Source organism: Prunus avium, chromosome 2, assembly GCF_965620075.1.
Source record: "Prunus avium chromosome 2, drPruAviu1.hap1.1, whole genome shotgun sequence".
Taxonomy (NCBI): Eukaryota; Viridiplantae; Streptophyta; class Magnoliopsida; order Rosales; family Rosaceae; genus Prunus; species Prunus avium.
The window spans coordinates 15836670-15862634 of record NC_142285.1 but is presented as its reverse complement, the minus strand read 5'-3'; the positions used below and the strand labels follow the sequence as shown (position 1 = coordinate 15862634).

General features: G+C 41.0%; 1 non-coding gene across 1 annotated transcript; it reads left to right on the top strand.

Annotated features, from left to right (window-relative positions):
• Positions 1–12268: 12268 nt before the first annotated feature.
• LOC148296559 (small nucleolar RNA R71) lies at positions 12269–12375 on the top strand. The gene has a single exon (XR_015834203.1). It is a non-coding gene; the product is annotated as a small nucleolar RNA R71 (small nucleolar RNA).
• Positions 12376–25965: the final 13590 nt, after the last annotated feature.

Genomic DNA, 25965 nt, shown 5'->3' with positions numbered 1-25965 from the left:
CACCTATTGATTTCGGATCGAGCCCAAAACTAGGGCAACATCATAATATGGTGGGAGGAGTCCTTTGGTGTGTTTTGAGTGAAATCCAATCGCTTGAAGTATGGAATACACCAACCACTCCAATTAGGAACGAACTGCCGTTGAACTTGAATTGTCCAATTTCCCACACCTATTGATTTCGGATCGAGCTCAAAAGTAGGGCAACATCACAATATGATGGGGGGAGTCATTTAGTGAGTTTTGAGTGAAATCCAATCGCTAGAAGTATGGAATACACCAACCACTCCAATTAGGAATGAACTGCCGTTGAACTTGAATTGTCCAATTTCTCACACCTATTGATTTCGGATCGAGCCCCAAACTTGGGCAACATCATACTATGGTTGGAGGAGTCATTTGGTGAGTTTTGAGTGAAATCCAATCGCTAGAACTATGGAATACACCAACCACTCCACTTAGCAACGAACTGCCGTTGAACTTGAATTGTCCAATTTCTCACACCTATTGATTTCGGATCGAGCCCAAAACTTGGGCAACATCACAATATGGTGCGACGGGTCATTTGGTGAGTTTTGAGTGAAATCCAATCGCTAGAAGTATGGAATACACCAACCACTCCAATTAGGAACGAACTGCCATTGAACTTGAATTGTCCAATTTCGAACACCTATTGATTTCGGGTCGAGCCCAAAACTTGGGCAACATCATATTATGGTGGGAGGAGTCATTTGGTGAGTTTTGAGTGAAATCCAATCACTAGAAGTATGGAATACACCAACCACTCCAATTAGGAACGAACTGCCGTTGAACTTGAATTGTCCAATTTCTCACACGTATTGATTTCTGATCGAGCCCAAAACTTGGGAAACACCATAATATGGTGGGAGGTTTCATTTGGTGAGTTTTAAGTGAAATCCAATCGCTAGAAGTATGGAATACACCAACCACTCCAATTAGGAACGAAATGCCGTTGAAAATGAATTGACCAATTTCGAACACCTACTGATTTCGGATCGAGCCCAAAACTTGGGCAACATCATAATATGGTGGGAGAAGTCATTTGGGGAGTTTTGAGTGAAATCCAATCACTAGAAGTATGGAATACACCAACCACTCCAATTAGAAACGAACTGCCGTTGAACTTGAATTGTCCAATTTCGAACACCTATCGATTTCGGATCGAGCCCAAAACTTGGGCAACATCATAATATGGTGGGAGGAGTCATTTGGTTAGTTTTCAGTGAAATCCAATCGCTAGAAATATAGAATTCACCAACCACTCCAATTAGGAACAAACTGCCATTGAACTTGAATTGTCCAATTTCTCACACCTATTGATTTCGGATCGAGCCCCAAACTTGGGCAACATCATAATATGGAGGGAGGAGTCATTTGGTGAGTTTTGAGTGAAATCCAATCGCTAGAAGTATGGAATACACCAACCACTCCAATTAGGAACGAACTGTCGTCGAACTTGAACTGTCCAATTTCCCATACCTATTGATTTCGGATCGAGACCAAAACTTGGGCAACATCATAATATGGTGGGAGGTTTCATTTGGGGAGTTTTGAGTGAAATCCAATCACTAGAAGTATGGAATACACCAACCACTCCAATTAGGAACGAACTGCCGTTGAACTTGAATTGTCCAATTTCTCACACCTATTGATTTCGGATCGAGCCCCAAACTTGGGCAACATCATACTATGGTTGGAGGAGTCATTTGGTGAGTTTTGAGTGAAATCCAATCGCTAGAAGTATGGAATACACCAACCACTCCACTTAGCAACGAACTGCCGTTGAACTTGAATTGTCCAATTTCTCACACCTATTGATTTCGGATCGAGCCCAAAACTTGGGCAACATCACAATATGGTGCGACGGGTCATTTGGTGAGTTTTGAGTGAAATCCAATCGCTAGAAGTATGGAATACACCAACCACTCCAATTAGGAACGAACTGCCATTGAACTTGAATTGTCCAATTTCGAACACCTATTGATTTCGGGTCGAGCCCAAAACTTGGGCAACATCATATTATGGTGGGAGGAGTCATTTGGTGAGTTTTGAGTGAAATCCAATCACTAGAAGTATGGAATACACCAACCACTCCAATTAGGAACGAACTGCCGTTGAACTTGAATTGTCCAATTTCTCACACGTATTGATTTCTGATCGAGCCCAAAACTTGGGAAACACCATAATATGGTGGGAGGTTTCATTTGGTGAGTTTTAAGTGAAATCCAATCGCTAGAAGTATGGAATACACCAACCACTCCAATTAGGAACGAATTGCCGTTGAACTTGAATTGTCCAATTTCCCACACCTATTGATTTCGGATCGAGCCCAAAACTTCGGCAACGTCGTAATATGGTGGGAGGATTCATTTGGTGAGTTTTGAGTGAAATCCAATCGCTAGAAGTATGGAATACACCAACCACTCCAATTAGGAACGAACTGCCGTTGAACTTGAATTGTCCAATTTGGAACACCTATTGATTTCGGATCCAGCCCAAAACTAGGGCAACATCATAATATGGTGGGAGGAGTCATTTGGTGAGGTTTGAGTGAAATCCAAACGCTAGAAGTATGGAATACACCAACCACTCCAGTTAGGAACGAACTGTCGTTGAAATTGAATTGACCAATTTTTCACACCTATTGAATTCGGATCGAGCCCAAAACTTGGGCAACATCATAATATGGTGGGAGGAGTCATTTGGTGAGTTATGAGTGAAATCCAATCGCTAGAAGTATGGAATACACCAACCACTCCAACTAGGAACGAACTGCCGTTGAAAATGAATTGTCCAATTTCTCACACCTATTGATTTCGGATCGAGCCCAAAACTTGGGCAACATCATAATATGGTGGGAGGAGTCATTTGGGAAGTTTTGAGTGAAATCCAATCACTAGAAGTATGGAATACACCAACCACTCCAATTAGGAACGAACTGCCGTTGAACTTGAATTGTCTAATTTCGAACACCTTTTGATTTCGGATCGAGCCCAAAACTTGGGCAACATCATAATATGGTGGGAGGAGTCATTTGGTGAGTTTTGAGTGAAATCCAATCGCTAGAAGTGTGGAATACACCAACCACTCCAATTAGGAACGAACTGCCGTTGAACTTGAATTGTCCAATTTCTCACACGTATTGATTTCTGATCGAGCCCAAAACTTGGGAAACATCATAATATGGTGGGAAGTTTCATTTGGAAAGTTTTGAGTGAAATCCAATCGCTAAAAGTATGGAATACACCAACCACTCCAATTTGGAACGAACTGCCGTTGAACTTGAATTGTCCAATTTCTCACACCAATTAATTTCGGATCGAGCCCAAAACTTGGGCAACATCATAATATGGTGGGAGGAGTCATTTGGTGAGTTTTGAGTGAAATCCAATCGCTAGAAGTATGGAATACACCAACCACTCCAATTAGGAACGAACTGTCGTTGAACTTGACTTGTCCAATTTCTCACACCTATGGATTTCAGATCGAGCCCAAAACTTGGGCAACGTCATAATACGGTGGGAGGAGTCCTTTGGTGTGTTTTGAGTGAAATCCAATCGCTTGAAGTATGGAATACACCAACCACTCCAATTAGGAACGAACTGCCGTTGAACTTGAATTGTCCAATTTCCCACACCTATTGATTTCGGATCGAGCTCAAAAGTAGGGCAACATCACAATATGGTGGGGGGAGTCATTTAGTGAGTTTTGAGTGAAATCCAATCGCTAGAAGTATGGAATACACCAACCACTCCAATTAGGAACTAACTGCCGTTGAACTTGAATTGTCCAATTTGGAACACCTATTGATTTCGGATCGAGCCCAAAACTAGGGCAACATCATAAATGGTGGGAGGAGTCATTTGGTGAGTTTTGAGTGAAATCCAATCGCTAGAAGTATGGAATACACCAACCACTCCAATTAGGAATGAACTGCCGTTGAACTTGAATTGTCCAATTTCTCACACCAATTGATTTCGGATCGAGCCCAAAACTTGGGCAACATCATAATATGGTGGGAGGAGTCATTTGGTTAGTTTTCAGTGAAATCCAATCGCTAGAAATATGGAATTCACCAACCACTCCAATTAGGAACAAACTGCCATTGAACTTGAATTGTCCAATTTCTCACACCTATTGATTTCGGATCGAGCCCCAAACTTGGGCAACATCATAATATGGAGGGAGGAGTCATTTGGTGAGTTTTGAGTGAAATCCAATCGCTAGAAGTATGTGTTGAGCCTATTCCTAACAACTAAAATGAGTTATTAAAAATAGAAACTTCAATTCTCGCAAGTGCACGAACCATTTATAGTATAGCTTATGAAATACGAGGTCGATCCCACGGAGAATGGTAACTTGGTTGCAAGTTAAACTACTTAGAATGATGGAAAAACTGAAAACAAAGAAACAAACTAACTAACAATTGGCAAGGTCTAGGACAGAATCCTAGCACCACACACGCACTCGAATGGGGGGTTTTTGTTGTTTAAATGAAAACAAGAGAATGAAATGGAAGTGCTGGAAGTAAACAATGGCAGCAATGAACAAGTTGTGAAACAATGATTGAGAAGTGTTAGAGCCTTGGAATCTACCACTAGTCTTCCTATCCAAGTTATGAATGCATAGAAATTGACTCAAGCTTCATTAACAATAGATTATCGCATACAAGCCTATGGTATCTAGGTGCAGGATGCATGATTCTCCTAAGGCATGTAATTGTGCATGGTATCTACACAACACGTGATCTCTAATATGCAACCTAAGCATGGTATCTACTTAGAATAAAGCATATAAGAGTCATTAAGTTCCTTGAGAATATGATAATCACACAAGTCCTAGAACATGGTATCTGTCCTAGTCAACCTATGGTTATTAACCCCTTGAATGATTCTTAGGCCATTCATGTGTTGCTTGTGAAAGGAGAGTAGAATTGGTGAATCTAAACCCCTTCCCAACCTGTGCTAGATGCATAAAATCCTAGTTAGCTACTCCAAGAAAACATACATCAAGCACATAATAAGCTGGAGATTAACAACTTGATAATGAAAGCAAGGAAATCAATTAACTATGAAATCATCCATAACATTGAATATTCATGACTAGGGCTTCATCCTAAGCCCTAACAAAATGGATTAGTTAAACATAATTATGAATACAGAAGATAAGAAATACATAGGTAGAATAAAGAGAATAGAAGAACTAGCTGGTGGCAGCAAGGTAGTTTCCAGGACAGCTCCCAGCTCTCCCTCCTTTGCAGCTAGCTCTCTCTCTCTCTTTGTGGTGAATCTGAATGTGTGTATGGAAGTAATGGATGAAGTGAATTGTGTCTGGGATGTGGAATGGAAGTGGTATTTATAGGGAGAAGGAAAGGGGAATTCTGAATTGAATATGACTAATGCATACAACACTTGTATTTAGATAATCAGAATTGGTTGCTGCACTAAAAAATCCCACCAGCAGCCATAGGTCATCTTCATGTCAGCATGATCAAGCATCCATCCAGAAACCAATAGCTCATGCCTAGCTCACCATGACCAAGCATCCATCAGCTCATCCTCATGTCAGCATGATGTGTATTTTGATGGGCTCACGGATTGGGTTTGGCTGAATCCAAATATGACTTTAAGATATCCATTTTGAAGTTCAGAATGTCTCTGATCCAACCACACAAGTATTGGCCCAATCCAAGCTCGGATGAAGAAGATAAGTCCGAAATGAACTTCTAACTCAATATCCAGTTTTTGCACGTTTTGCACCATTTTGCTTCAAAAGCAATCTCTTGCTGCCTTCAACCTATAGAACACACAAACATAGGTAAGTGACTTGAAATAAAGAGAAACTAAACAAAATTACTAAGTAACGAAGGCATGCAAATGTGTGAAATTATGAACTTATCAAATACCCCCAAACTTAGACTTTGCTAGTCCTCGAGCAAACAAAATAAAACTACAGCTTAGAAAACAGAAAATAAGCAGCTAGCCTTCCAAACAATATCCTCAAAGAATCATCAAAGTATATGGTTCCAAAGAAACACAACAATCACAATCTAAGTTCCACACATGATTCAAGAGTGTGCAAAGCTTACAATGACATCCTTAAGTGTAGTGTGTGAATGCCAAATCAGAACAACACCTGCAACTCAAATAAGTACATGCGCACACACTTAAAGCACAATCAAGAATTTCGAGCCCCATAAGCTCATTATGAAATCAGCTCTCCACAGTAATACCACACATTACCAAGGATCAAAAGGACTTTACAAGGGTTGTAATGAGGCTTAGGGTAGTGGTTGAATGAAAGAGGAGACATGGAGATATAACAACATTTTGAGCACAACTAAAGCATAGGTAAAAGCATGAGAGATTACTGAACTTTGTAACAAGCAAGGAACACATACATGAGCAGATTTTCAACATAATTTCAGCACCTTCAAATGTGTTATTTGGCCTAATTTTGTGGCTCTTTACCCTAGATCACCATGATCTTTCCTTATAACACCCTAGGGCCGTGACTACATTGGTCACACTTCATTACCTCTTTTGATTAGTTAACAATACCCCAAAACTTATTTCTTTTCAACACTTGGGTTACAGCACTAATGACTCAGTTTTGCTCCAAAAACCTTGCAATCTTTATGACTCTCCTTTAAAGATAGCTTTAATTGCTCAAAGAATAGGTAAAGATAAGAAACAGAGATTTATTATGGTAGAAATGGTTTACACAAAGAAAGGCTTAACGTAGGCTCAAATGGATTGACTAGGGATGAATACATGTAGAGGGATGGTTAGAAAGGCTCAAACGATTTAAACATGGCCTAAATCACTTCCTAAGCATTGTATGGCAACAGAATGTCTCAAGAGATATTCAAATAAGTTCTAGAGCATGAAACCAAGATCATGAAATAAGCAGAATTGCATAACATCTCCAAGTAGCAAGAAATTGGACTAACTTGGCAAAGTGCTCAATAAGTGCAAGGATGGCATGCAAGACAAAGTTCACTCAGAATCACACATAGGCCTTAAACAATGACTATCAATTTCTGAAAAAACCATATTAGTATTAAATCCAAGTCTTATCATAGGTGTTTGGAAGGATAACGAAACAACACACAAAATCCTGCGTTATTAGACACTAGACACACTTAAAAATTTTAAAATTTGACAATAAAACAACATAACTGAATCCTTCCCCCCAAACTTAAATGAAACATTGTCCTCAATGTTTAGAGTATAAGAACAAGCAATGCCTCATAAATGAAAGGAAAGAAGATAAGGAAAAGACATAACCAAATGTTAGAGTTCAGAAAACAACTCCCCTTTGAAGCGATTAGGACGCAAGCAAGCTCCTTGCACGTTCTATCTTCTCCTCATCACCTTGGGTTGCCTCCCAAGAAGCGCTAAGTTTTATGTCTTCAGCCGGACGTCCAAACTTTGGTGAGCTTCAAGAGAGTGGTGGAGGCTCCTTGAGTGCTTGAGACTCAATATTGGCATCAAAGTTGGCATCAAAGTAAGGTTTCAACCGATGTCCGTTCACCTTGAAGGTGCTGCCATCCTTAATATTTTGAATCTCCACTGCGCCATGATCAAACACATTAGTAATAACAAAAGGGCCAATCCACCGAGAACGAAGCTTACCTGGGAAGAGCTTAAGGCGTGAATTGAATAAGAGAACCTTCTGCCCTTCCTCAAACGTCTTCCTAAGAATCTTCTTGTCATGATACTGCTTTGTTTTCTCCTTATAAAGCTTAGCGTTCTCATACGCCTCATGTCGCAACTCCTCCAACTCATTGAGTTGAAGCCTCCTCTTTTCACCAGCAGCTTTCATGTCAAAATTGAATGCCTTGATCGCCCAATAAGCCCTGTGCTCAAGCTCCACTGGTAAGTGACAAGGTTTACCAAAAACAAGTCTATATGGAGACATACCTATGGGGGTCTTATAAGCTGTCCTATAAGCCCACAATGCATCCTCCAAACGCATGTACCAATCCTTCCTTGTGGTGTTCACTGTCTTCTCAAGTATGTGCTTAATCTCCCTATTGCTTATCTCAACCTGCCCACTAGTTTGAGGATGGTAGGGTGTTGCCACCTTATGCTTGATTCCATACTTCTTCAAGAGTGCTGCAAAAGCTTGGTTAACAAAATGGGAGCCACCATCACTAATGATTGCTCTTGGTGTGCCAAACCTTGTAAAAATATTTCCTCTGAGAAAACTGATCACAATCTTAGCATCATTAGTTCTAGTGGCAATGGCTTCCACCCATTTGGAAACATAATCGACAGCAACTAATATATATTCAAATCCATAAGAAGTAGGAAAAGGGCCCATGAAATCAATTCCCCAAACATCAAATATATCAATGACTAAGATATTAGTGAGAGGCATCTGATTTCTAGCATGCAAATTACCCATCCGTTGGCATCTATCACATGAAGCACAAAATGTATAAGCATCCTTAAAAAGGGTAGGCCAAAAGAAACCTGATTGTAGCACTTTGTTGGCAGTCTTCTTTGCTCCAAAATGGCCTCCGCATGCATGGGAGTGACAAAACTCTAGAATGCTCTTAAAATCACCTTCAGGCACACACCTTCGAATTACTTGGTCCGGACAATGCTTGAATAGGTATGGATCATCCCAAAAGTAGTATCTTGCTTGTTTCCTAAGCTTGTCACGTTGGAATGTAGATAACCCTGTAGGGAGTTCGTTAGTGCATAAGTAGTTAACAATATCAGCAAACCAAGGCAATGGATTAAGAGAATTCAAAGCACAAATAGAGAAGAGTTGCTCATCAGGGAAGCTTTCACGCAATGGCAGTGAATCCTCCTCTTCATTAGATACATGCACCAATCTACTCAAGTGATCAGCCACCACATTCTCACTTCCTTTCTTATCTTTTATCTCCAAGTCAAACTCTTGCAACAAGAGGATCCATCTAATGAGGCGTGGCTTGGCATCCTTTTTAGCTAACAAGTATTTCAATGCTGCATGATCAGTGTAAACAATGACCTTGTTAGTAATCAAATAAGATCTGAACTTCTCTAAAGCAAATATGACAGCTAATAACTCCTTCTCTGTGGTGGAATAGTTGAGTTGGGCATCGTTGAGGGTTCTACTAGCATAGTAGATGGCATGTGGCTTCTTATCAACTCGCTGCCCCAAAACAGCTCCAACAGCATAATCTGAGGCGTCACACATCAGTTCAAAAGGCAAGCTCCAATCCGGTGGCATAATGATTGGGGCAGTTGTGAGCATCATTTTCAAAGCATTGAAAGCATTCTCACAGTTTTGATCAAACACAAAATCCATGTCCTTGGCAAGGAGATTGCACAAAGGCCTTGCAATCTTAGAAAAATCTTTAATGAAACGCCTATAGAAACCTGCATGGCCAAGGAAAGAACGTACTTCTTTGACAGAAGTAGGTGAGGGCATAGAAGCAATCAAATCAATCTTAGCTTTATCTACCTCAATTCCATTACTAGAGATGACATGACCAAGAACTATGCCTTGGTTAACCATAAAATGACATTTTTCCCAATTAAGCACAAGGTTATTTTGTTCACATCTAGCCAACACCTTAGATAAGTTATGCAAACATTGATCAAAAGAATCACCAAAGACAGAGAAGTCATCCATGAATACCTCAATAAACCTTTCTACCATGTCGGAGAAAATGCTCATCATGCACCTTTGGAAAGTGGCTGGGGCGTTGCAAAGACCAAAGGGCATCCTCCTATAAGCAAAAGTACCAAAGGGACATGTGAAGGTTGTCTTCTCTTGATCTTCTGGGGCTATGGCGATTTGGTTGTAACCTGAATATCCATCAAGGAAGCAATAGTGGCTATGGCCAGCCAATCTCTCAAGCATTTGATCAATAAATGGAAGAGGGAAGTGATCCTTGCTTGTTGCTGTGTTGAGCTTCCTATAATCAATGCAAACTCTCCAGCCCGTGGTCATCCGTGTTGGTACAAGCTCGTTTGCTTCATTCTTCACCACTGTGATACCTGATTTCTTGGGGACAACTTGTATTGGGCTCACCCATTTACTGTCAGAAATAGGGTAAATAATACCAACATCTAAAAGCTTCATTACTTCTTTCCTTACCACCTCCTTCATGTTTGGATTGAGACGTCTTTGGGCATCCCTCTTAGGCACTGCATTGTCCTCCAATAGTATCCTATGCATGCACGATGTTGGGCTTATGCCTTTGATATCTGCAATGCTCCATCCAATCGCAGTTTTGTGCTCTTTTAGAACCCTCAAAAGCTTCTTCTCATCATTTGGTTCGAGGTGTGAGGCAATGATAACAGGTAGAGTCTCACTCTCACCTAAATAAGCATATTTAAGGTGTGTTGGCAATTGCTTTAATTCCAACTCCGGTGCCTGCACAATAGAAGGTAAAACCTTATTAGTAGGTGCGGGTAAAGATTCAAATTGGTTTGCATACCTCTTTCCCACTTCTATGTAGCTATCCATGCTGCAAACAAGCTCAAGAAGTAAAGGAGAGATCACAGCCTCTAATCTGTCCACTTCTTCTTTCCTTATGCTTTGTGTGATGCATGCTTCAATAGGCTCCAAATAACTCATTGGCAGTGCTTCTTTCACCATATTATCAATTGCATCAAGCTGGAAAACTTCATGCTCATCACTTGGAAACTTGGAGGCTTCAAACACTTTGAATGCTATTGTCTCATCAAACACGTTCATAGTCAATGTACCCTTCTTCACATCAATAATTGCACCGGCAGTTGCCATGAATGGACGACCAAGAATGAGTGGTAACTGATTGTCATGAATTGGTGCTTCTTCCATTTCCAACACCAAGAAATCAGCTGGCAAAATCAGCTCTTCTACTTTCACCAAAACATCTTCTAGAATGCCCCTAGGGTACCTGATAGTTCTATCTGCCAATTGAATGCTCACAGATGTGGCTTGCAACTCACCAAGGTTAAGTTTCTCATAAACATGATATGGCATAAGGTTAATGGATGCACCAAGATCAAGCAAAGCTTTTTGAAACTTAAAATCACCAACTATACAAGGTATAGAAAATGAACCTGGATCCTTTAGCTTTGGAGGTAGCTTTCTTTGTAAGACTGCACTAACCTCTTCACTTAATGCAACCTGTTCATGCTCTTTGAATCTCCTCTTGTTAGTGCATAGATCCTTCAAAAATTTTGCATATTTTGGAATCTGAGCAATGGCATTGAGCAATGGGATGTTGATTTGCACTTTCTTGAATATTTCCATTATCTCATCCAAGCCTTGATCTTTCTTTGACTTTGATAACCTGCTGGGAAAGGGTGCAATAGGCCTAAAAGCATTAGATGAAATTGGAACTTGATTAGCATTAGATGATACCTTAGGGCCTGTGCTCTTTCCAAGAGAATTGAGGGGCTGTTTGGTGGAACCTGTGGGCTGCCCTTGTGGTGGCTGAATGATCTCCACGTTTTCTCCATCTTCTTGCTCTTCATTGGCATCTCCAACCTTATTATCAACTTGTTTACCACTTCTCAAGATGTGCACTGCTTTAACTTGCTCATGATGCCTTGGATTCACCTCCGTTTGGCTTGGAAAAGTTCCGGATGCTCTATTGCTCATGGAGGATGCAATCTGCCCAACTTGCACTTCTAGTTTGTTCACTGCATTTTGAAGATTCTGATTGGTTTGCATCTGTTGCCCCATGAACTTCTTGAACATGTCTTGCAATTCTCCCATTTGATCACCCCTTTGCTCTTGTACTTGTTGGGGAGCTTGCTGGAATTGCCTTTGTTGTATTTGAAATCCTGGGGGAGGTCCTTGAGATTGTTGCACATTTGAATTATTGCTCCACCTGAAATTAGGATGATTTCTCCACCCCGGATTGTATGTGTTTGAGTAAGGATCATTCTGAGGATTCCTTCCTTGAAGGGCATTTGCTTGCTCTAGCATGTGCTTTGCAAAAGATTGGTCTTGAACTTCCTCTTTGCTTCCTAGAGGGCCAGTCACTGCCTGTTGAAGCAAAGAACACATAACATCAAGTTTTGCATTAATCTCATTATTAGTACTTACCTCAGATACCACAGCTTTCATAGGAGCTCCTCTTCCTTTATTGTAGCTCCATTGTTGAGAGTTGGTACTCAAAGATTCAAAGAGAGTAAAAGCCTCATCTGCTGTTTTGTTCATCAGTCCTTCTCCACTTGTTGCATCTACCATCATCCTTTCGGAATCAAGCAAACCTTCATAGAAAGATTGCATTTGCATCCAACTCTCTATATTGTGGTGTGGGCAAGAACTCATCATCTCCTTGTACCTCTCCCAGCATTCATGAAAAGCTTCTCCTTCTCTTTGTGTGAAACCAAGAATTTCCTTTCTAATCTTGTTAGTCTTTTGAGCTGGAAAGAATTTCTGCAAAAACTTATTAGAAAGCTCATCCCAAGTACGAATTGAAGCATTAGGCAAAGAGTATAACCATGACTTAGCCTTATCTTTTAAACTGAATGGGAATAGCCTCATCTTAATCTGCTCATCATCAAGTCCTTGAATTTTGATTGTAGCACATATTTCAAAGAATTGCTTAACATGCATGTAAGGATCCTCAGTGGTATTACCATAATAAGTTGGAAGAAGATGAATCATACCACTTCTAAGCTCAAACCTGTCAATTGTGAGTTGAGGATAGACGATGCACGAAGGTTGATCAGTGACTTTGGGGATGGAAAATTCACGCAGGGGTTTCCTAGGTTGGACAACAAGCGCACCACCTCCTTCATCATTATTGTTGTTGTTTGGAATCTCTGCCATCATGCTTGAACCTTCAGATTCGTAGCTCTCAGATTCAGCACTTAAAGAACTATAATTCCTCCTCAAACCAACACGTACAGCAAAAGTTCCTGGTGAAATTGGCTCAGAATCAGATTCGGACATATATGCACACACAAGAAACCAATTAGTGCCTTCAAATGGAGATAACAACTAAAAAGAAAAACAGAATACAGAAATAAAAACCAACGAAAACAAAAACAAAAACACTCAAAGTAATCTAACTATAGCACCATCGTTACCGGTTCCCCGGCAACGGCGCCAAAAACTTGTTGAGCCTATTCCTAACAACTAAAATGAGTTATTAAAAATAGAAACTTCAATTCTCGCAAGTGCACGAACCATTTATAGTATAGCTTATGAAATACGAGGTCGATCCCACGGAGAATGGTAACTTGGTTGCAAGTTAAACTACTTAGAATGATGGAAAAACTGAAAACAAAGAAACAAACTAACTAACAATTGGCAAGGTCTAGGACAGAATCCTAGCACCACACACGCACTCGAATGGGGGGTTTTTGTTGTTTAAATGAAAACAAGAGAATGAAATGGAAGTGCTGGAAGTAAACAATGGCAGCAATGAACAAGTTGTGAAACAATGATTGAGAAGTGTTAGAGCCTTGGAATCTACCACTAGTCTTCCTATCCAAGTTATGAATGCATAGAAATTGACTCAAGCTTCATTAACAATAGATTATCGCATACAAGCCTATGGTATCTAGGTGCAGGATGCATGATTCTCCTAAGGCATGTAATTGTGCATGGTATCTACACAACACGTGATCTCTAATATGCAACCTAAGCATGGTATCTACTTAGAATAAAGCATATAAGAGTCATTAAGTTCCTTGAGAATATGATAATCACACAAGTCCTAGAACATGGTATCTGTCCTAGTCAACCTATGGTTATTAACCCCTTGAATGATTCTTAGGCCATTCATGTGTTGCTTGTGAAAGGAGAGTAGAATTGGTGAATCTAAACCCCTTCCCAACCTGTGCTAGATGCATAAAATCCTAGTTAGCTACTCCAAGAAAACATACATCAAGCACATAATAAGCTGGAGATTAACAACTTGATAATGAAAGCAAGGAAATCAATTAACTATGAAATCATCCATAACATTGAATATTCATGACTAGGGCTTCATCCTAAGCCCTAACAAAATGGATTAGTTAAACATAATTATGAATACAGAAGATAAGAAATACATAGGTAGAATAAAGAGAATAGAAGAACTAGCTGGTGGCAGCAAGGTAGTTTCCAGGACAGCTCCCAGCTCTCCCTCCTTTGCAGCTAGCTCTCTCTCTCTCTTTGTGGTGAATCTGAATGTGTGTATGGAAGTAATGGATGAAGTGAATTGTGTCTGGGATGTGGAATGGAAGTGGTATTTATAGGGAGAAGGAAAGGGGAATTCTGAATTGAATATGACTAATGCATACAACACTTGTATTTAGATAATCAGAATTGGTTGCTGCACTAAAAAATCCCACCAGCAGCCATAGGTCATCTTCATGTCAGCATGATCAAGCATCCATCCAGAAACCAATAGCTCATGCCTAGCTCACCATGACCAAGCATCCATCAGCTCATCCTCATGTCAGCATGATGTGTATTTTGATGGGCTCACGGATTGGGTTTGGCTGAATCCAAATATGACTTTAAGATATCCATTTTGAAGTTCAGAATGTCTCTGATCCAACCACACAAGTATTGGCCCAATCCAAGCTCGGATGAAGAAGATAAGTCCGAAATGAACTTCTAACTCAATATCCAGTTTTTGCACGTTTTGCACCATTTTGCTTCAAAAGCAATCTCTTGCTGCCTTCAACCTATAGAACACACAAACATAGGTAAGTGACTTGAAATAAAGAGAAACTAAACAAAATTACTAAGTAACGAAGGCATGCAAATGTGTGAAATTATGAACTTATCAGTATGGAATACACCAACCACTCCAATTAGGAACGAACTGCCGTCGAACTTGAATTCTCCAATTTCCCATACCTATTCATTTCGGATCGAGCCCAAAACTTGGGCAAAATCATAATATGGTGGGAGGAGTCATTTGGTGAGTTTTGAGTGGAATCGAATCGCTAGAAGTATGGAATACACCAACCACTCCAATTAGGAACGAATTGCCGTTGAACTTGAATTGTCCAATTTCCCACACCTATTGATTTCGGATCGAGCCCAAAACTTGGGCAACATCGTAATATGGTGGGAGGATTCATTTGGTGAGTTTTGAGTGAAATCCAATCGCTAGAAGTATGGAATACACCAACCACTCCAATTAGGAACGAACTGCCGTTGAACTTGAATTGTCCAATTTGGAACACCTATTGATTTCGGATCCAGCCCAAAACTAGGGCAACATCATAATATGGTGGGAGGAGTCATTTGGTGAGGTTTGAGTGAAATCCAATCGCTAGAAGTATGGAATACACCAACCACTCCAATTAGGAACGAACTGCCATTGAAATTGAATTGTCCAATTTCTCACACGTATTGATTTCTGATCGAGCCCAAAACTTGGGCACCATCATAATATGGTGGGAGGAGTCATTTGGTGAGTTTTGAGTGAAATCCAATCGCTAGAAGTATGGAATACACCAACCCCTCCAATCGGGAACGAACTGCCGTTGAACTTGAATTGTCCAATTTGGAACACCTATTGATTTCGGATCGAGCCCAAAACTAGGGCAACATCATAATATGGTGGGAGGAGTCATTTGGTGAGTTTTGAGTGAAATCCAATCGCTAGAAGTGTGGAATACACCAACCACTCCAATTAGGAACGAACTGCCGTTGAAATTGAATTGTCCAATTTCTCACACGTACTGATTTCTGATCGAGCCCAAAACTTGGGCAACATCATAATATGGTGGGAGGAGTCATTCGGTGAGTTTTGAGTGAAATCCAATCGCTAGAAGTATGGAATACACCAACCACTCCAATTAGGAACGAACTGCCGTTGAACTTGAATTGTCCAATTTCTCACACCAATTGATTTCGGATCGAGCCCAAAACTTGGGCAACATCATAATATGGTGGGAGGAGTCATTCGGGGAGGTTTCAGTGAAATCCAATCGCTAGAAGTATGGAATACACCAACCACTCCCATTAGGAACGAACTGCCGTTGAACTTGACTGGTCCAATTTGGAACACCTATTGATTTCGGATCGAGTCCAAAACTTGGGCATGATCATAATATGGTGGGAGGAGTCATTTGGTGAGTTTTGAGTGAAATCCAAACACTAGAAGTATGGAATACACCAACCACTCCAATTAGGAACGAACTGCCGTTGAACTTGAATTGTCCAATTTGGAACACCTATTGACTTCGGATCGAGCCCAGGACTTGGGCAACATCATAATATGGTTGGAGGAGTCATTTGGTGAGTTTTGAGTGAAATCCAATCGCTAGAAGTATGGAATACACCAACCATTCCAATTAGGAACGAACTGCCGTTGAAATTGAATTGTCCAATTTCTCACACGTATTGATTTCTGATCGAGCCCAAAACCTGGGCAACATCATTATATGGTGGGAGTAGTCATTTGTTGAGTTTTGAGTGAAATCCAATCGCTAGAAGTATCGAATACACCAACCACACAATTTAGGAACGAACTGCCGTTGAACTTGAATTGTCCAATTTCTCACACCAATTGATTTCGGATCGAGCCCAAAACTTGGGCAACATGATAATATGGTGGGAGGAGTCATTTGGGGCGGTTTCAGTGAAATCCAAACGCTAGAAGTGTGGAATACACCAACCACTCCAATTAGGAACGAACTGCCGTTGAACTTGTATTGTCCAATTTCTCACACCTATTGATTTCGGATCGAGCCCCAAACTTGGGCAACATCATAATATGGTGGAAGGAGTCATTTGGTGAGTTTTGAGTGAAATCCAATCGCTAGAAGTATGGAATACACCAACCACTCCAATTAGGAACGAACTACCGTTGAACTTGAATTGTCCAATTTGGAACACCTATTGATTTCGGATGGAGCCCAAAACTTGGGCAACATCATAATATGGTGGGAGAAGTCGTTTGGTGAGTTTTGAGTGAAATCCAATCGCAAGAAGTGTGGAATACACCAACCACTCCAATTAGGAACGAACTGCCGTTGAACTTGAATTGTCCAATTTCTCACACCTATTGATTTCGGATCGAGCGAAAAACTAGGGCAACATCATAATATGGTGGGAGGAGTCATTTGGTGTGATTTGAGTGAAATCCAATCGCTAGAAGTATGGAATACACCAACCACTCCAATTTGGAACGAACTGCCGTTGAACTTGAATTGTCCAAATTGGAACACCAATTGATTTCGGATCGAGCCCAAAACTTGGGCAACATCATAATATGGTGGGAGGAGTCATTTGGTGAGTTTTGAGTGAAATCCAATCGCTAGAAGTATGGAATACACCAACCACTCCAATTAGGAACGAACTGCCGTTGAACTTGAATTGTCCAATTTCCCACACCTATTGATTTCGGATCGAGCCCAAAACTTGGGCAACATCATAATATGGTGGGATTATTCATTTGGTGTGTTTTGAGTGAAATCCAATCGCTAGAAGTATGGAATACACCAACCACCCCAATTGGGAACGAACTGCCGTTGAACTTGAATTGTCCAATTTGGAACACCTATTGATTTCGGATCGAGCCCAAAACTTGGGCAACACCATAATATGGTGGGAGGAGTCATTTGGTGAGTTTTGAGTGAAATCCAATGGCTAGAAGTATGGAATACACCAACCACTCCAATTAGGAACGAACTGTCGTTGAAATTGAATTGTCCAATTTCTCACACGTATTGATTTCTGATCGAGCCCAAAACTTGGGCACCATCATAATATGGTGGGAGGAGTCATTTGGTGAGTTTTGAGTGAAATCCAATCGCTAGAAGTGTGGAATACACCAACCACACCAATTAGGAACGAACTGCCGTTGAACTTGAATTGTCCAATTTCGCACACCTATTGATTTCGGATCGAGCCCAAAACTTGGGCAACATCATAATATGGTGGGAGGATTCATTTGGTGAGTTTTGAGTGAAATCCAATCCCTAGAAGTATGGAATACACTAACCACTCCAATTAGGAACGAACTGCCGTTGCACTTGAATTGTCCAATTTCTCACACCTACTGATTTCGGACCGAGCCGCAAACTTGGGCAACATCATAACATGGTGGGAGGAGTCATTTGGTGAGTTTTGGGAGAAATCCAATCGCTAGAAGTATGGAATACACCAACCACTCCAACTAGGAACGAACTGCCGTTGAATTTGAATTGTCCAATTTCTCACTCCTATTGATTTCGGATCAAGCCCAAAACTTGGGCAACATCATAATATGGTGGGAGGAGTCAATTGGTGAGTTTTGAGTGAAATCCAATAGCTAGAAGTCTGGAATATAGGAACCACTCCAATTAGGAACGAACTGCCGTTGAACTTGAATTGTCCAATTTCTCACACCTATTGATTTCGGATCGAACCCAAAACTAGGGCAACATCAGAATATGGTGGGAGGAGTCGTTTGGTTAGTTTTGAGTTAAATCCAATCGCTAGAATTATGGAATACACCAACCAGTCCAATTCGGAACGAACTGCCGTTGAACTCTAGTTGTCAAATTTGGAAGACCTATTGATTTCGGATCGACCCCAAAACTTGGGCAACATCATAATATGGTGGGAGGAGTCATTTGGTGAGTTTTGAGTGAAATCCAATCGCTAGAAGTATGGAATACACCAACCACTCCAATTAGGAACGGACTGCCGTTGAAGTTGAATTGTCCAATTTCTCACACCTGATGATTTCGGATCGAGCCCCAAACTTGGGCAACATCATAATATGGTGGGAGGAGTCATTTGGCGAGTTTTGAATGAAATCCAATCGCTAGAAGTATGGAATACACCAACCACTCCAATTAGGAACGAACTGCCGTTGAACTTGAATTGTCCAATTTCGAACACCTATTGATTTCGGATCGAGCCCAAAACTTGGGCAACATCATAATATGGTGGGAGGAGGCATTTGGAGAGTTTTGAGTGAAATCCAATCTTTAGAAGTATGGAATACACCAACCACTCCAATTAGGAACGAACTGCCGTTGAACTTGAATTGTCCAATTTGGAACACCTATTGATTTCGGATCGACCCCAAAACTTGGGCAACATCATAATATGGTGGGAGGAGTCATTTCGGGAGTTTTAAGTGAAATCCAATCGCTAGAAGTGTGGAATACACCAACCACTCCAATTAGGAACGAACTGCCGTTGAACTTGAATTGTCCAATTTCTCACACCTATTGATTTCTGATCGAGCCCAAAACTTGGGAAACATCATAATATGGTGGGAAGTTTCATTTGGAAAGTTTTGAGTGAAATCCAATCGCTAGAAGTATGGAATACACCAACCACTCCAATTAGGAACGAACTTCCGTTCAACTTGAATTGTCCAATTTCTGACACCTATTGATTTCGCATCGAGCCCAAAACTTGGGCAACATCATAATACGGTGGGAGGAGTCATTTGGTGAGTTTGGAGTGAAATCCAATCGCTAGAAGTATGGAATACACCAACCACTCCAATTAGGAACGAACTGCCGTTGAACTTGAATTTTCCAATTTCTCACACCTATTGATTTCGGATCGAGCCCAAAACTTGGGCCACATCATAATATGATGGGAGGAGTCATTTGGTTAGGTTTGAGTGAAATCCAATCGCTTGAAGTATGGAATACACCAACCACTCCAATTAGGAACGAACCGCCGTTGAACTCTAATTGTCAAATTTGGAAGACCTATTGATTTCGGATCGAGTCCAAAACTTGGGCAACATCCTAATATGGTGGGAGGAGTCATTTGGTGAGTTTTGAGTGAAATCCAATCGCTAGAAGTATGGAATACACCTACCACTCCAATTAGGAACGAACTGCCGTTGAACTTGAATTGTTCAATTTGGAACACCTATTGATTTCGGATCGAGCCCAAAACTTGGGCAACATCATAATAGGGTGGGAGGAGTCATTTCGGGAGTTTTAAGAGAAATCCAATCGCTAGAAGTGTGGAATACACCAACCACTCCAATTAGGAACGAACTGCCGTTGAACTTGTATTGTCCAATTTCTCACACCTATTGATTTCGGTTCGAGCCCAAAACTTGCGCAACATCATAATATGGTGGGAGGAATCATTTCGTTAGTTTTGAGTGAAATGCAATCGCTAGAAATATGGAATACACCAACCACTCCAATTAGGAATGAACTGCCGTTGAACTTGAATTGTCCAATTTGGAACACCTATTGATTTTGGATCGACCCCAAAACTTGGGCAACATCATAATATGGTGGGAGGAGTCATTTGGTGAGTTTTGAGTGAAATCCAATCGCTAGAAGTATGGAATACACCAACCACTCCAATTAGGAACGAACTGCCGTTGAATTTGAATTGTCCAATTTCTCACACCTATTGATTTCGGATCGAGCCCCAAACTTGGGCAACATCATAATATGGTGGGAGGAGTCATTTGGTGAGTTTTGAGTGAAATCCAATCGCTAGAAGTGTGGAATACACCAACCACTCCAATTAGGAACGAACTTCCGTTGAACTTGAATTGTCCAATTTGGAACACGTATTGATTTCGGATCGAGCCCAAAACTTGGGCAACATCATAATATGGTGGGAGGAGTTATTTGGTGAGTTTTGAGTGAAATCCAATCGCTAGAAGTATGGAATACACCAACCACTCCAATTAGGAACGAACTTCCGTTCAACTTGAATTGTCCAATTTATGACACCTATTGATTTCGCATCGAGCCCAAAACTTGGGCAACATCATAATATGGTGGGAGGAGTCATTTGGTGAGTTTTGAGTGAAATCCAATCGCTAGAAGTATGGAATACACCAACCACTCCAATTAGGAACGAACTGCCGTTGAACTTGAATTTTCCAATTTCTCACACCTATTGATTTCGGATCGAGCCCAAAACTTGGGCAACATCATAATATGGTGGGAGGAGTCATTTGGGGAGTTTTGAGTGAAATCCAATCGCTAGAAGTGTGGAATACACCAACAACTCCAATTTGGAACGAACTGCCGTTGAACTTGAATTTTCCAATTTCTGACACCTATTGATTTCGCATCGAGCCCAAAACTTGGGCAACATCCTAATATGGTGGGAGGAGTCATTTGGTGAGTTTTGAGTGAAATCCAATCGCTAGAAGTATCGAATACACCAACCACTCCAATTAGGAACGAACTGCCGTTGAACTTGAATTGTCCAATTTGGAACACCTATTGATTTCGGATCGACCCCAAAACTTGGGCAACATCATAATATGGTGGGAGGAGTCATTTGGGGAGTTTTGAGTGAAATCCAATCGCTAGAAGTATGGAATACACCAACCACTCCAATTAGGAACGAACTGCCGTTGAACTTGAATTCTCCAATTTCTCACACCTATTGATTTCGGATCGAGCCCAAAACTTGGGCAACATCATAATATGGTGGGAGGAATCATTTGGTTGGTTTTGAGTGAACTCCAATCGCCAGAAGTATGGAATACACCAACCACTCCAATTAGGAACGAACTGCCGTTGAACTTGAATTTTCCAATTTCTCACACCTATTGATTTCGGATCGAGCCCAAAACTTGGGCAACATCATAATATGGTGGGAGGAGTCATTTGGTGAGTTTTGAGTGAAATCCAATCGCTAGAAGTATGGAATACACCAACCACTCCAATTAGGAACGAACTGCCGTTGAACTTGAATTGTCCAATTTGGAACACCTATTGATTTCGGATCGAGCCCCAAACTTGGGCAACAACATGATATGGTGGGAGGAGTCATTTGGTGAGTTTTTAGTGAAATCCAATCGCTAGAAGTATGGAATACACCAACCACTCCAATTAGGAACGAACTGCCGTTGAACTTGAATTGTCCAATTTCGAACACCTATTTATTACGGTTCGAGCCCAAAACTTGGGCAACATCATAAATGGTGGGAGGAGTAATTTGGTGAGTTTTGAGTGAAATCCAATCGCTAGAAGTATGGAATACACCAACCCCTCCAATTAGGAACGAACTGCCGTTGAACTTGAATTGTCCAATTTGGAACACATATTGATTTCGGATCGAGCCCCAAACTTGGGCAACAACGTAATATGGTGGGAGGAGTCATTTGGTGAGTTTTGAGTGAAATCCAATCGCTAGAAGTATGGAATACACCAACCACTCCAATTAGAAACGAACTGCCGTTGAACTTGAATTGTCCAATTTCTCACACCTATTGATTTCGGATCGAGCCCAAAACTTGGGCAACATCATAATATGGTGGGAGGAGTCATTTGGTGAGTTTTGAGTGAAATCCAATCACTAGAAGTATGAAATACACCAACCACTCCAATTAGGAACGAACTGCCGTTGAACTTGAATTTTCCAATTTCTCACACCTATTGATTTCGGATCGAGCCCAAAGCTTGGGCAACATCATAATATGGTGGGAGGAGTCATTTGGGGAGTTTTGAGTGAAATCCAATCGCTAGAAGTGTGGAATACACCAACAACTCCAATTTGGAACGAACTGCCGTTGAACTTGAATTTTCCAATTTCTGACACCTATTGATTTCGCATCGAGCCCAAAACTTGGGCAACATCATAATATGGTGGCAGGAGTCATTTGGTGAGTTTTGAGTGAAATCCAATCGCTAGAAGTATGGAATACACCAACCACTCCAATTAGGAACGAACTGCCGTTGAACTTGAATTGTCCAATTTGGAACACCTATTGATTTCGGATCGACCCCAAAACTTGGGCAACATCATAATATGGTGGGAGGAGTCATTTGGTGAGTTTTGAGTGAAATCCAATCGCTAGAAGTATGGAATACACCAACCACTCCAATTAGGAACGAACTGCCGTTGAAATTGAATTCTCCAATTTCTCACAACTATTGATTTCGGATCGAGCCCAAAACTTGGGCAACATCATAATATGGTGGGAGGAATTATTTGGTTGGTTTTGAGTGAAATCCAATCGCTAGAAGTATGGAATACACCAACCACTCCAATTAGGAACGAACTGCCGTTGAACTTGAATTTTCCAATTTCTCACACCTATTGATTTCGGATCGACCCCAAAACTTGGGCAACATCATAATATATGGTGTGAGGAGTCATTTGGGGAGTTTTGAGTGAAATCCAATCGCTAGAAGTGTGGAATACACCAACAACTCCAATTAGGAACGAACTGCCGTTGAACTTGAATTGTCCAATTTCTCACACCTATTGATTTCGGATCGAGCGCAAAACATGGGCAACATCATAATATGGTGGGAGGACTCATTTGGTTGGTTTTGAGTGAACTCCAATCGCTAGAAGTATGGAATACACCAACCACTCCAATTGGGAACGAACTGCCGTTGAACTTGAATTGTCTAATTTCTCACACCTATTGATTTCGGATCGAGCCCAAAACTTGGGCAACATCATAATATGGTGGGAGGAGTCATTTCGGGAGTTTTAAGTGAAATCCAATCGCTAGTAGTGTGGAATACACCAACCACTCCAGTTAGGAACGAACTGCCGTTGAACTTGAATTGTCCAATTTCTCACACCTATTGATTTCGGATCGAGCGCAAAACATGGGCAACATCATAATATGGTGGGCGGAATCATTTGTTTGGTTTTGAGTGAACTCCAACCGCTAGAAGTATGGAATACACCAACCACTCCAATTGGGAACGAACTTCCGTTCAACTTGAATTGTCCAATTTCTCACACCTATTGATTTCGGATCGAGCCCAAAACTTGGGCAACATCATAATATGGTGGGAGGAGTCATTTGGTTAGGTTTGAGTGCAATCCAATCGATTGAAGTATGGAATACACCAACCATTCCAATTAGCAGCGAACTGCCGTTGAACTTGAATTGTCCAATTTCTCACACCTATTGATTTCGGATCGAGCCCAAAACTTGGGCAACATCATAATATGGTGGGAGGAGTCATTTGGTGAGTTTTGAGTGAAATCCATTCACTAGAAGTATGGAAGACACCAACCATTCCAATTAGGAGCGAACTGCCGTTGAACTTGAATTGTCCAGTTTCTCACACCTATTGATTTCGGATCGAGCCCAAAACTTGGGCAACATCATAATATGTTGGAAGGAGTCATTTGGTGAGTTTTGAGTGAAATCCAATCGCTAGAAGAGTGGAATACACCAACCACTCCAATTAGGAACGAACTGCCGTTGAACTTGAATTGTCCAATTTCTCACACCTATTGATTTCGGATCGAGCCCAAAACTTGGGCAACATCATAATATGGCGGGAGGAGTCATTTGGTTAGTTTTGAGTGAAATCCAATCGCTAGAAGTATGGAATACGCCAACCACTCCAATTGGGAACGAACTGCCGTTGAACTCTAATTGTCAAATTTGGAAGACCTATCGATTTCGGATCGAGTCCAAAACTTGGGCAACATCATAATATGGTGGGAGGATTCATTTGGTTAGTTTTGAGTTAAATCCAATCGCTAGAAGTATGGAATACACCAACGACTCCAATTAGGAACGAACTGCCGTTGAACTTGAATTGTCCAATTTCTCATACCTATTGATTTCGGATCGAGCCCAAAACTTGGGCAACATCATAATATGGTGGGAGGAGTCATTTGGTGAGTTTTTAGTGAAATCCAATCGCTAGAAGTATGGAATACACCAACCACTCCAATTAGGAACGAACTGCCGTTGAACTTGAATTGTCCAATTTCTCATACCTATTGATTTCGGATCGAGCCCAAAACTTCGGCAACATCATAATATGGTGGGAGGAGTCATTTGGTTAGTTTTGAGTGAAATCCAATCGCTAGAAGCATGGAATACACCAACCACTCCAATTAGGAACGAACTGCCGCAGAACATGAATTGTCCAATTTTGAACACCTATTGATTTCGGATCGAGCCCAAAACTTGGGCAACATCATAATATGGTGGGAGTTGTCATTTGGTGAGTTTTGAGTGAAATCCAATCGCTAGAAGTGTGGAATACACCAACCACTCCAATTAGGAACGAACTGCCGTTGAACTTGAATTGTCCAATTTGGAACACCTATTGATTTCGGATCGAACCCCAAACTTGGGCAACAACATAATATGGTCGGAGGAGTCAATTGGTGAGTTTTGAGTGAAATCCAATCGCTAGAAGTATGGAATACACCAACCACTCCAATAAGGAACGAAATTCCGTTGAACTTGAATTGTCCAATTTCTCACACCTATTGATTTTGGATCGAGCCCCAAACTTGGGTAACATCATAATATGGTTGGAGGAATCATTTGGTGAGTTTTGAGTGAAATCCAATCGCAAGAAGTATGGAATACACCAACCACTCCAACTAGGAACGAACTGCCGTTGAACTTGAATTGTCCAATTTCTCACACCTATTGATTTCGGATCGATCCAAAAACTTGGGCAACATCATAATATGGCGGGAGGAGTCATTTGGTTAGTTTTGAGCGAAATCCAATCGCTAGAAGTATGGAATACACCAACCACCCCAATTAGGAACGAACTGCCGTTGAACTTGAATTGTCCAATTTGGAACACCTATTGATTTCGTATCGAGCCCAAAACTTGGGCAACATCATAATATGGTGGGAGGAGTCATTTGGTGCGTTTTGAGTGAAATCCAATCGCTAGAAGTATGGAATACAGCAACCACTCCAATTAGGAACGAACTGCCGTTGAACTTCAATTGTAAAATTTCTCACACCTATTGATTTCGGATCGAGCCCCTAACTTGGGCAATATCATAATATGGTGGGAGGAGTCATTTGGTGAGTTTTGAGTGAAATCCAATCGCTAGAAGTATGGAATACACCAACCACTCCAATTAGGAACGAACTGCCGTTGAACTTGAATTGTACAATTTCTCACAACTATTGATTTCGGATCGAGCCCAAAACTTGGGCAACAGCATAATATGGTGGTTGGAGTCAATTGGTGAGTTTTGAGTAAAATCCAATCGCTAGAAATATGGAATACACCAACCACTGCAATTAGGAACGAACTGCCGTTGAACTTGAATTGTCCAATTTGGAACACCAATTGATTTCGGATCGAG